Here is an 11546-nt window from a genome sequence, read left to right as displayed (position 1 = left end):
TACCTTTATAGTCACCCAGTTACGTTGTGACGTTTGGTATACCCAAAGCACTCCTACGGTATCCGGGAGTTACATGATCTCATGGTCTAAGGAAAGGATACTTGACATTGGAAAACTCTAGCAAACGAACTACACGATCTTTATGCTATGTTTAGGATTGGGTCTTGTCCATCACATCATTCTCCTAATGATGTGATCTCGTTATCAATGACATCCAATGTCCATAGTTAGGAAATCATGACTATCTGTTGATCAACGAGCTAGTCAACTAGAGGCTTACTAGGGACATGTTGGTGTCTGTTATTCACACTTGTATTACGATTTCCGGACAACACAATTATAGCATGAATAAAGACAATTATCATGAACAAGGAAATATAATAATAATGCTTTTATTATTGCCTCTAGGGCATATTTCCAACAGAAAGGACACCGCAAGATTGAAGCCAAAGCTAAGCACTTCTCCCATTGCAAGAAAGATCAATCTAGTAGGCCAAACCAAACTGATAATTTGAAGAGACTTGCAAAGATAACCAATCATACATAAAATAATTCAGAGAAGATTCCGATACTGTTCATAGATAGACTTGATGATAAACCCACAATTCATCGATCTCAACAAACACACCGCAAAAAGAAGATTACATCGAATAGTTCTCCACAAGAGAGGGGGAGAACATTGTATTGAGATCCAAAAAGAGAGAAGAAGCCATCTAGCTAATAACTATGGACCCGTAGGTCTGAGGTAAAATGCTCACACTTCATCGGAGAGGCTATGGTGTTGATGTAGAATCCCTCCGTGAGCGATGCTCCCTCCGGCGGAGCTCCGGAACAGGCCCCAAGATGGGATCTCATGGATACAGAAAGTTGCGACGGTGGAATTATGTTTTTGGCTCCCTATCTGATCGTTTGGGGGTACGTAGGTACATATAGGAGGGAGGAGTACGTCGGTGGAGCAACAGGGGACCCAGGAGGGTGGAGGGCGCGCCTGGGGGGGGGTAGGCGCGCCCCCTACCTCGTGGCCTCCTCTTTTGTGTCTTGACGTAGGTTCCAAGTCTCCTGGGTCTTGTTCGTTGAGAAAATCACGTTCTCGAAGGTTTCATTCCGTTTGGACTCCGTTTTGATATTCCTTTTCTTCGAAACCCTAAAACAGGCAAAAAACAGCAATTCTGGGCTGTGCCTCTGGTTAATAGGTTAGTCCCAAAAATAATATAAAAGTGGATAATAAAGCCCAATAATGTCCAAAACAGTAGATAATATAGCATGGAGCAATCAAAAATTATAGATACGTTGGAGACGTATCACGCACGTCCTAGTTCATCTAGTTGACGAGATTGTCATTCTGGGTCCCGTATTTCTACACAATATGTACCCCTTTGAGAGGTTCATGGGAGTCCTAAAGAAATATGTCGGTAACCGCGCTAGGCCAGAAGGAAGCATCTCCATGGGCCGTCAAACAGAGGATGTCATTGGGTTTTGTGTTGACTTCATTCCTGGCCTTAAGAAGATAGGTCTCCCTAAATCGCGGTATGAGGGAGACTGACTGGAAAAGGCACGCTTGGAGGGGACTCAATAATATGCAGGGACGAATATTCTTGGTCCCAAGCACACCACATAGTTCTATAGAACTCTACCTTGGTGACCCCATATGTCGATGAACACAAGAATGGTCTGTGCTCCAAACACTCGGAGCAGTGCGACGACTGGATTACATGTGAACACATCAGGAGTTTCGGCAGTTGTTTGGAAACACATCTCATAGGTGACAACACTGTTTGTGATGAGCTTTACTCGTTTTCCAGGGGACCATCTTCGACTGTATTGACTTACAAAGGATACGAGATAAATGGGAATACATTTTACACAATCGCCCAAGATCAAAAGAGCACCAACCAAAACAGCGGTGTTTGCTTTGATGCAGCAACCGAGAGGGGAAAGGACACATATTATGGTTACATAGTGGACATATGGGAACTTGACTACGGACATGATTTTAAGGTCCCTTTGATTAAGTGCAAATGGGTCAATCTATCAGGAGGTGGGGTACAGGTAGACCCACAGTACAGAATGACAACAGTGGATCTGAACAATCTTGGGTACACTGATGAACCGTTCGTCCTATCCAATGATGTGGCACAGGTTATCTATGTGAAGGACATGTCTACCAAACCGAGAAAAAGAAAAAATAAGGAAGTGAATACATCATACGATGAGCCAAAGCGCCACATAGTTATTTCAGGAAAAAGGGACATCGTGGGAGTGGAGGGCAAGTCAGACATGTCCGAAGATTATGAAAAGTTCCATGAAATTCCTCCCTTCAAAGTCAAGGTTGACCCAAGCATACTGATAAATGATGAAGATTATCCATGGTTACGGCGCAATAAGGAAAGGACACAAGCGAAGAAAAACTGAAGACTTCCTCTCCACAACTATTATGATGATACCATGCCAACTTTCAACCTTTTCGTAGTTCATTTGAAATCCCATTGTAACAGACGAGTTTCCATATGAAATCCTGATACTTCGAAAGAGATTGTCCGTTTTGTACACGAAGTGCATCCAGTTTTTGCCGTAACCCTCTCAACTTTTTTGCACATGCTATGTGGGTGAAATGATGATACCATGCCAACTTTCAACCTTTTCAGAGTTCATTTGAAATGTTTTTCAATTCCAGGGTCTTATAGCTCAAAATAATCAGTAAATGCATGAAAAATAACAAATGAAGTTAGAAAGGGTTGAAAATTGATGATGTGGCTTTGAATGGTGCATTTTGAACACACAGAAAAATTCAGGAGTTCAAATAAGTTTTAAAAAATGAAATCCCTTTGTAACAGACGAGTTTCCGTATGTAATCCTCATACTTCGAAAGAGATTGTCCGTTTTGTACACGAAGTGCATCCAGTTTTTGCCGTAACCCTTTCAACTTTCTTGCACATGCTATTTGGATGAAATGATGATACCATGCCAACTTTCAACCTTTTCAGAGTTCATTTGAAATGCTTTTTCAATTTTAGTGTCTTATAGCTCAAAATAATCAGTAAATGCATGAAAAATAACAAATGAAGTCAGAAAGGGTTGAAAATTGATGATGTGGCTTTGAATGGTGCATTTTGAACACACAAAATGTCAGGAGTTCAAATAAGTTTTAAAAAATGAAATCCCTTTGTAACGGACGAGTTTCCGTATGTAATCCTCATACTTCGAAAAAGATTGTCCGTTTTGTACACGAAGTGCATCCAGTTTTTGCCGTAACCCTCTCAACTTTTTTGCACATGCTATGTGGATGAAATGATGATACCATGCCAACTTTCAACCTTTTCAGAGTTAATTTGAAATGCTTTTCAATTTTAGGGTCTTATAGCTCAAAATAATCAGTAAATGCATGAAAAATAACAAATGAAGTCAGAAAGGGTTGAAAATTGATGATGTGGCTTTGAATGGTGCATTTTTAACACACAAAAAGTCAGGAGTTTAAATAAGTTTTAAAAAATGAAATCCCTTTATAACAGACGAGTTTCCGTATGAAATCCTGATACTTCGAAAGAGATTATCTGTTTTGTACACGAAGTGCATCTAGTTTTTGTTGTAACCCTCTCAACTTTCTTGCACATGCTATGTGGATGAAATGATGATACCATGCCAACTTTCAACCTTTTCGGAGTTCATTTGAAATGCTTTTCAATTTTAGGGTCTTATAGCTCAAAATAATCAGTAAATGCATGAAAAATAACAAATGAAGTTAGAAAGGGTTGAAAATTAATGATGTGGCTTTGAATGGTGCATTTTGAACACACAAAAAGTCAAGAGTTCAAATAAGTTTAAAAAAATGAAATCCCTTTGTAACAGACGATTTTCCGTATGAAATCCTGACACTTCGAAAGAGATTGTCCGTTTTGTACACGAAGTGCATCCAATTTTTGCCGTAACCCTCTCAACTTTCTTGCACATGCTATGTGGATAAAATGATGATACCATGCCAACTTTCAACCTTTTCAGAGTTCATTTGAAAATGCTTTTCAATTTTAGGGTCTGATAGCTCAAAATAATCAGTAAATGCATGAATAATGGTGCATGAAAAATAACAAAAAAAAATTAAATATGTAATTAGAAACAAAATAATATAAACTTTAATAAAATATATAAGTAGAAATAAAATAAAATAAACTTTAATAAAATATATAAGTAGAAAGAAAATAAAATAAACTTCAAAACATTATAAGCAACCTTTAGTATTGTTGAAACTAAAATTATATAAAATTGATGCAACTAAAATTATCGAAATATTTTCTGTTCAAAATCATTAAAAGCAAAAAGAATTTTCATAAAGAATTTTTTGTTAGAAACTTTAATATCAAAAAGAATTATCATAAAGTAAAATAAATAAGTAATTAGAAACAAAATAAAATAAAATAAATAAGTTTTTTTGTAAGTAGAAACAAAACAAAATAAATAAAGCAAAAAAGAAAAAAACAAACAAAAAATAAAAAATATGCCACCTACTGGGCCACCACGACCTGAATACGACTAGAAACCCATCGATGGGCCAGGATTCAGGCCCGTAGAAGGCCCAGTAGGCCCATCAGGCATAGCAGTGACAATTAGGCCCGTAAGCCTGCATCGGAGAGGAACTCGAGAGGGGTGCGACAGTGGGGCTTATAAACCACTTCCCGCCCCCCTCAACTAGCGAGGTGGGACTAAACTTTCGACGCGGGCGCAGCAGCACAAGGCCTTTGGTCTCGGTTGGTGGCACCAACCGAGACTAAAGGGGCGCATTGATACCGGTTCATGGCACCAACCGGTACCAATGCCTCCCCTTTAGTCCCGGTTGGTGCCACCAACCGGGACCAAAGGCCGTCCCGGTTGGTGGCACCAACCGGGACTAAAGGTCGCATTGGTACCGGTTCGTGCAACGAACCGGGACCAATGCTTCGTCTATATAACTAGCACTTGTGAATTTTTTTCATTCAGTTCATCTTTCCCGCTTGACGACGCCGCCAGGCTGCCCCTCTGCGCCTCGCCGTCGCCGTTGTCGCCCTACCTCCGACGCCGTCCCGCGTCGCCCGACGCCGTCGCGCGCCGCCCAGACGCTGTCGCCGCCCCACGCCCCCTGCCTCCTCGTCGCTCGTCGCTGCGCCCCTCACCGTCGCCGTCGCGGCCCCATGCCTCCTCGTTGCCCATCGCCGCGCCACTCACCCTCGTCGTCGCCGCGCCCCTCACCATCACCCCCGTGCCCTGCCTCCTCGTTGATCGCCGCCCCCTTGCGCAGTGAGCTCATATATATGAATTTTCCTAATTTAGATGTGTAGTTTAGATGTGTAGTTAATTGAGTTGTTGTAATTTAGATGTGTAGTTCATTTAGATGTCTAGTTAATTTTCCTAATTTTTTCTATTCATAGATTTTCTTGGTGATATTATTGTTGAATATGCAAATGTTTGTGTGTTCATATATATGCAAAGAATATGTCAATTTTTTTCATAGAATTTTTATGATTTTTTTCTGTTGTAATTTTGTTCATAGAATTTTTATGATTTTTTTTCTGTTGTAATTTTATTCGTAGAATAAGAAAAGAAAGTGTTTAATAGAATTAGTTAGAAAAATAATAGAACTAGTTAAACTAGTTTATTTTTAGTAAGTACTACTTTATTCTATTTATAGTAAGTGCTTAGTAGTTGAACTAGTTGATTTAATAAAACTAGTTTATTTTACTATAGAAGTAGTTTATTTTTAGCAAGAAAATTAATAAAACTAGTTTATTTTTTTAGGTAAAGCAATTATTCCCGCATCGATGTCGACGATGCCAATCCCGCATCCTCGTCGTCGACTCGACGGAGGAGGCCGGCTTGATCAGAGGGTCCATGTCCGGGACTGGGCTCTGTCGGGCTGGTTTTGGGAGGTGCTACCTTCCGGGGGGCGTAGGTTGGTGAGGAGCCAGCCCGTCATTAACCCGATCCTTGTTTGGTGTCGGTCGCATGGGCCAGTGACGGTGCTGAGACTTCCGGACACCGCGGAGGTGGTACGTCACCGTGTCAGCGAGGAGGACGAGCACGTCCGCCGCTACATGGTTGCGTTGGAGGACAGGTTCGACAATACCTGGCAGGTTCTTCAGGGATCTCACTGGAGCTATGATACTGTGATGGTTCCTTCTCTTTGGGTGTCCACCGCCCGCACCGATACCCGTCGGGCGCTACGGTTCTAGCTGTACTAGCGATGCTATATGTATGATAGTATTCGAGGTGTATTAGTGATAATATTCGACGATGTACAGACGCATGGAGATGATGTAGTTTTGCTTATAATTTAATGCATCCTAATTTGAATACTACTTTATTTTGTGATTTGATTTTGCTTATTGAATGCTCAAATTGGAAAACTACTCCTACTTTAAATGCTAAAATTGGAGAGCATTATGCAAGGCATATGCATATGATTAGTTGATAGCTTATAGGGTTTTTGTTTTCGCTGAAATCTAGGAGCCCCCTCCATCATCCCCACCGTCGTCCCCGTCTCCGACCCCCTCCGACCTCGAGGTGAGACCAGCCACTAACCGGTTTTAGAAAGATAATTAAACGATATTTCGGGTTGACTTTAAGTCTGTCGGGTGTTCATCATATACGAGAGGACGAAGAATCTCAACTGTTGTCGTGGGGGTAGCTTCTCCTTCGTTCCCGTGTGCTAGACAATTTGGTGTGCTATACAATTTGGTGTAATGCACCCGGGAACGAAAGGAGGGGCTACCATCACCGACGGTCGCAAATATCAGAGAGGAATCAGTGAAGGAGAGTTCCACTATATATATACCTCATCTGTACTCCTGGGAGTATGTACTCCCATCCCCAATATACCTCATATATGCATTGATTATACCTCTTTATCATTCTCAATATACTTCATTAAATATTCTAAGATACCCCAATACGAGTTTTCTTGAAAAAATATCATTTGCGACGTACTTTTTGTAGTATACCTTTTTCATGTACAAACACATCAATATATACGTAAACATTTAAAAATATATAGACTCACATGAATTTTATCATGAAACTCATTTTGGGGTATGTAGTAATTATTAATGAAGTATATTAAAAATAATAAAGAGGTATAAAAGATTCATCTATATGGTACATGAGGAGCGGGAGTACATACTCCTATATAAAGAAGTATAAAAGATTCATCTATATGGTGTATACATTCATCTATATATATAGAGGACGAAGAATCCCGACTGTTGTCGTGGGGGTCGCTTCTCCTTCATTCCCGTGTGCTAGACATTTTGGTGTAATGCACTCGGGGATGAAAGGAGGAGCGGCCATCACCAAGGGTCGAATGTATACACCACGTGAGATGAGAGTTTTCAAGAAAAGACTCGACAGACCGATAGTCAACCCGTGATGAATAATAATGATCAAACTTAGGTTTTTTAGTACATATATTTAATTGTAGACGTTTAATATTTGAATTATGAACATAGGAAATGTCGTACTCGGACGACGAAAGTCTACCGGGGGAGTGCGACTGGTGCCACGACGACCGAGGTCTGTGCGATAGGCCTCACATGGACGAAGGTCGGCGCTTCAGCATTAAGCTGGAGGAGACCTTCGATGTTGAAACGGTACGCAATGACGACAAGTGTTATTTTTCGTAATTAAGCACGACTTCAACTATTTCAACGTGTAATTTTCATCTTTTACAATTCGACTAGCTTATCCCATGACATGCAAGACACTACGTCTTGGAGAGGATGGGTTTCGAAGACCATGAAAGCATGGAAACAAAGAAAATTCACCTAAGGACCCATCATGATATGGATTTTGAAGTAAATCTGTATAATTCTGAGAGCATAACCCATTTTGGTTGCAAAAATTGGGAAGCATTTTACAAGATGTATGATTTTGATGAGGGTATGCTTGTCACCATGGATCTTGGTGATCCTGACATCGAGCAAGACAATATGGATATTTGGGTCCTTGTTGATACGCCTCCAGTTTTACCGCTATGTGAGTTTCTCAAACATAGTTATTACCTAATTTATATTGTTCATTTCAAAATAGTTGACAACTTATTTCCATTGACAGCTTATTTTGATTGTTCAAACAATGTGCGGAACATGGTAGACAGAACCTACTACACCGATGGCTCTGAGTTAACTTATAAGGAAAAAACTCATCTGGTCGGATTTTGTACTAATCTTGAGAATTACAATATCTATTGTAAAACTCCTCCACATTATGGTCAATACGTGTCACTAGTGCACATGTTGAACTACGGTAACTACTATGGAGATACCCTGATAAGATTTTTACTATTATGACATCCATGCATCTTTTGCATACTTCTAAAACTAGTACATCATTGCTAACTATGAAGTTATTACTATGTTTTATAACAAATAATCCCAGAGGATCGTGTGCCTCATCTGATGTATCAGAGTGGTCGCCTTGATGTTTCGAACATACTTCCAGGTCATCCTACGAATCTCAACTGTCCATACCGGATTTCTAAAAGAAGTGGCGACATGAAAATCAAAGAATGGAAAAAAATGTATGGACAGTCGTAAGGAGGTTCTTGGAAGCAAAAGGAAGTGAAGCGCAAGAATTGGAGACAGGATGATCTCCATTCTTCATAATGGAGAGTCAGGGTCTATATTTTTTATGCTATATTACCTTAAAGAGGGTGGTTAGTTCCTACCTAATACTGATGATCATGTGCCTAGAACAATTAAGTAGGGTTGGTTCTATGACTATGAAGATGATGATCGTATGACTTGTTATTAATAACGAGTAGAAGTTGTATGATGATGATTAGTAGAATTTATTATTATGATGATGCATGATGCGGGCATGAAGAGTTATTATATATCCGTGGGTGAAATGAACATGGATTGGAATGAAGTGAAGGCAACAAGCATGTGGTGCATGTCGAAAGTAGTACTAATCCAAATTTGATCAAGTTAGGATTAATATTGCTTTCGACATGCACCACATATTGCCTTCACTTTAATCTAAGCCATGTTTAGGCATAGCAGTAGCGTTGGTAAACCAAGCACGGAAATAACCGAGGACATTTCTCTCTATTAACTAGCTTACATACCCTCAATTACCCCCTAAACCCTCCCCCCTTTAAAAAAAACAAAAATCCCAGCCCCTGAAAATGCTGACGTGTGGATGCCTTTTGGTCCTGGTTGGTGTCATAAACCGGGATCAAAGGCCCTCCTGCCTGGGTGGCTGCAGCGGCCACGTGGAAGCCCATCTGTCGTAAGAACCGGGACTAAAGGCCTAGGGCATTAGTAACGACCTTTTAGTCCCGGTTCCTAAACCAGGACAAAGGTCATTACGAACCGGGACAATAGACCATTTTTCTACTAGTGTACTCAGATAAGGGAGAATTCGGTACAGCCTCCCTCGACACAATGAGCACAAGTCCACCCTTGCCACTTTGCGAGGGTTTTAGTTTGTAATCTGTTCTCATCAAACCAATTACAAGAAGAAGAATTATCGAGAGAGTGGGCATGAACAATATCGCGATTTGAAAGGGAGAAAGTTCAAAAAAATTCAAATTTTTTTATGGTGCAAGATGCTCCTGTGCGGGAACTCTGTGCACAATTTTGTGAAGTTTCGACATTCAAGGAGCACGTGACAAAAAAGACAAATTTCGGATGTCTGAGAAACTTTTGAAAATCGCATTGTTCACGTCTGATTTTGTCTTTTTTGCCACGAGCTCCTCAAATCTCCAATTTCACAAAATTTTGCACGGAGTTTACACACAGAAGCACCTTGCACCACAAATTTTTTTTTGGAATTTTTTGAACCTTTTGTTTTCTTTTTAAATCGCGGTATTGTCCAGCGGGCTCATCTGAGCCCGGGCTCTCGGTTGAATTATCGAATTATCGCAGGCAAATTTAGCCAAGATGGGCTACTCCATTCGCTTCGCGGAAACAATGTATAGACTGAACATCACCAATCAGACCAGCCATGATGAAGCAATTTGCAAAGATTGCCGAGGCCTCACTTCATAATCTACCTTGTCCCGAGCAAGTCTGTCTCTGTCTGGCTTCTGTGAAAATCCAAATTATTGGCTAGTAGCAGACCATGATACATTGCCAACGCTTCAGCAGTATGCGCATCAAGAGTTTGGGCTAGTGTATTGCATGTAGCTTCAAGAGACACCCGATGAGAATCTTTGCTGACAACCACTATCGCTCCTCTACCCTCCTCTGCATGAAAACACGCATCTATACTGACCTTTACTAGACCATCAGTGGTTTGCTCCACTTAACACATGAACGATCAGCTGCTTTTTTTTAGAAGCCTGCGTTCTTTGGAAATTCAGACATATAGCACCAACAGCCAGCACGCTTCTAGTAACCGGAGTGTGCTGGTCACGGTGTGTTCGTTACCTTCTCAGCCACCATAGGTACCAACATGTGACAGCAATACCTTCCTTGCATCGGACACTGGTTAATTTTGGTATTGGATCATCTGGCAGTCTGAGTAAATGCTCAAGAACCACAGTGCCTGATCTGTCCTCTTGCATTGCTTCAGAGATGTCACTTGATGGACCAAGTAAGTGTCATATCTTCACTGCCCGCTCACAGCCAAATAACAGGTGTCTGGCATCTTCAGGGCCATGTGTACATACTGGGCATTGACCAATACTTCCATTTAAATACTAAATCTGGCCAAAGTCTCACACACTTACAAACGGGTCCCACATTAACACGTATTCAGCTAGGAAACGTTTGGTTGGTCGCATTAGCCTCAGACCCGCGCGGGAAGAAAAAGGCATGTTTGGTCGAAATCACTAATTAAGGAGTACTCGTTGCAAAGAACACTCCACTTTTCCAGGTCGCCACAAGTGGCGCACATGCAGCGCGCCACTTGTCGCAACATGGGAGTTTTCCTTTTTTTCGTAGATCTGTTTATTCAAAATGTTTTATCTCTTAAACTGTGCGTTCAAATCTCGAACGCGTGACTCTCACGAATAAAAAAAAACAGAAAACGTGTTTTGTTTTTCCTTTTCAGAGAGGCACGGTCGTGACTCTCGTGAAAGCACAACCGTGACTCTCACGAAAGAAAAAAAAAGAAAACGCGTTTTTTTTCGTTTCTGAGAGGCACGACCGTGACTCTCGCTAAAGCACAACCGTGCCTCTCGCGGAAGAAAAACCGTGACTTTCACGAAAGAAAAAAAAAGAAAATGTGTTTTTTCGCGAAAAAAAAAATTCGAAATTTTTTTTGATCGAAAAGCTAAGAAAGACCGGGAGAAAACCAAAACGTCGAAAAAACCCAGAAAAAAACTCTTTAAAAAGCCGAAAACGCGTGCTGAAAAATAAAAAAAAAACAAAATCCGAAGGAAGCGTCCAGAGCGCGACACGTGACGAATGGCTCAGAGCGCACCAAGTGGCGCTGATCGTTGCGAGGCTCCCGAAGGAGCGCTCGTTAACTAGTTGCTCCCACGTTTGGTTACTCGCATTCACTATTGGGCCTGCATAGCATATTAGCACAAAGATTAAAGCATCTCCTGATGCTCTGTACCTTGACTGCGACTATGT

The sequence above is a fragment of the Triticum urartu genome, chromosome 2A, assembly GCF_056163025.1.
Source record: "Triticum urartu cultivar PI428250 chromosome 2A, HENAU_Tu73, whole genome shotgun sequence".
Taxonomy (NCBI): Eukaryota; Viridiplantae; Streptophyta; class Magnoliopsida; order Poales; family Poaceae; genus Triticum; species Triticum urartu.
The sequence above is the reverse complement of the archived record's forward strand: the minus strand, read 5'-3'. Positions refer to the sequence as shown.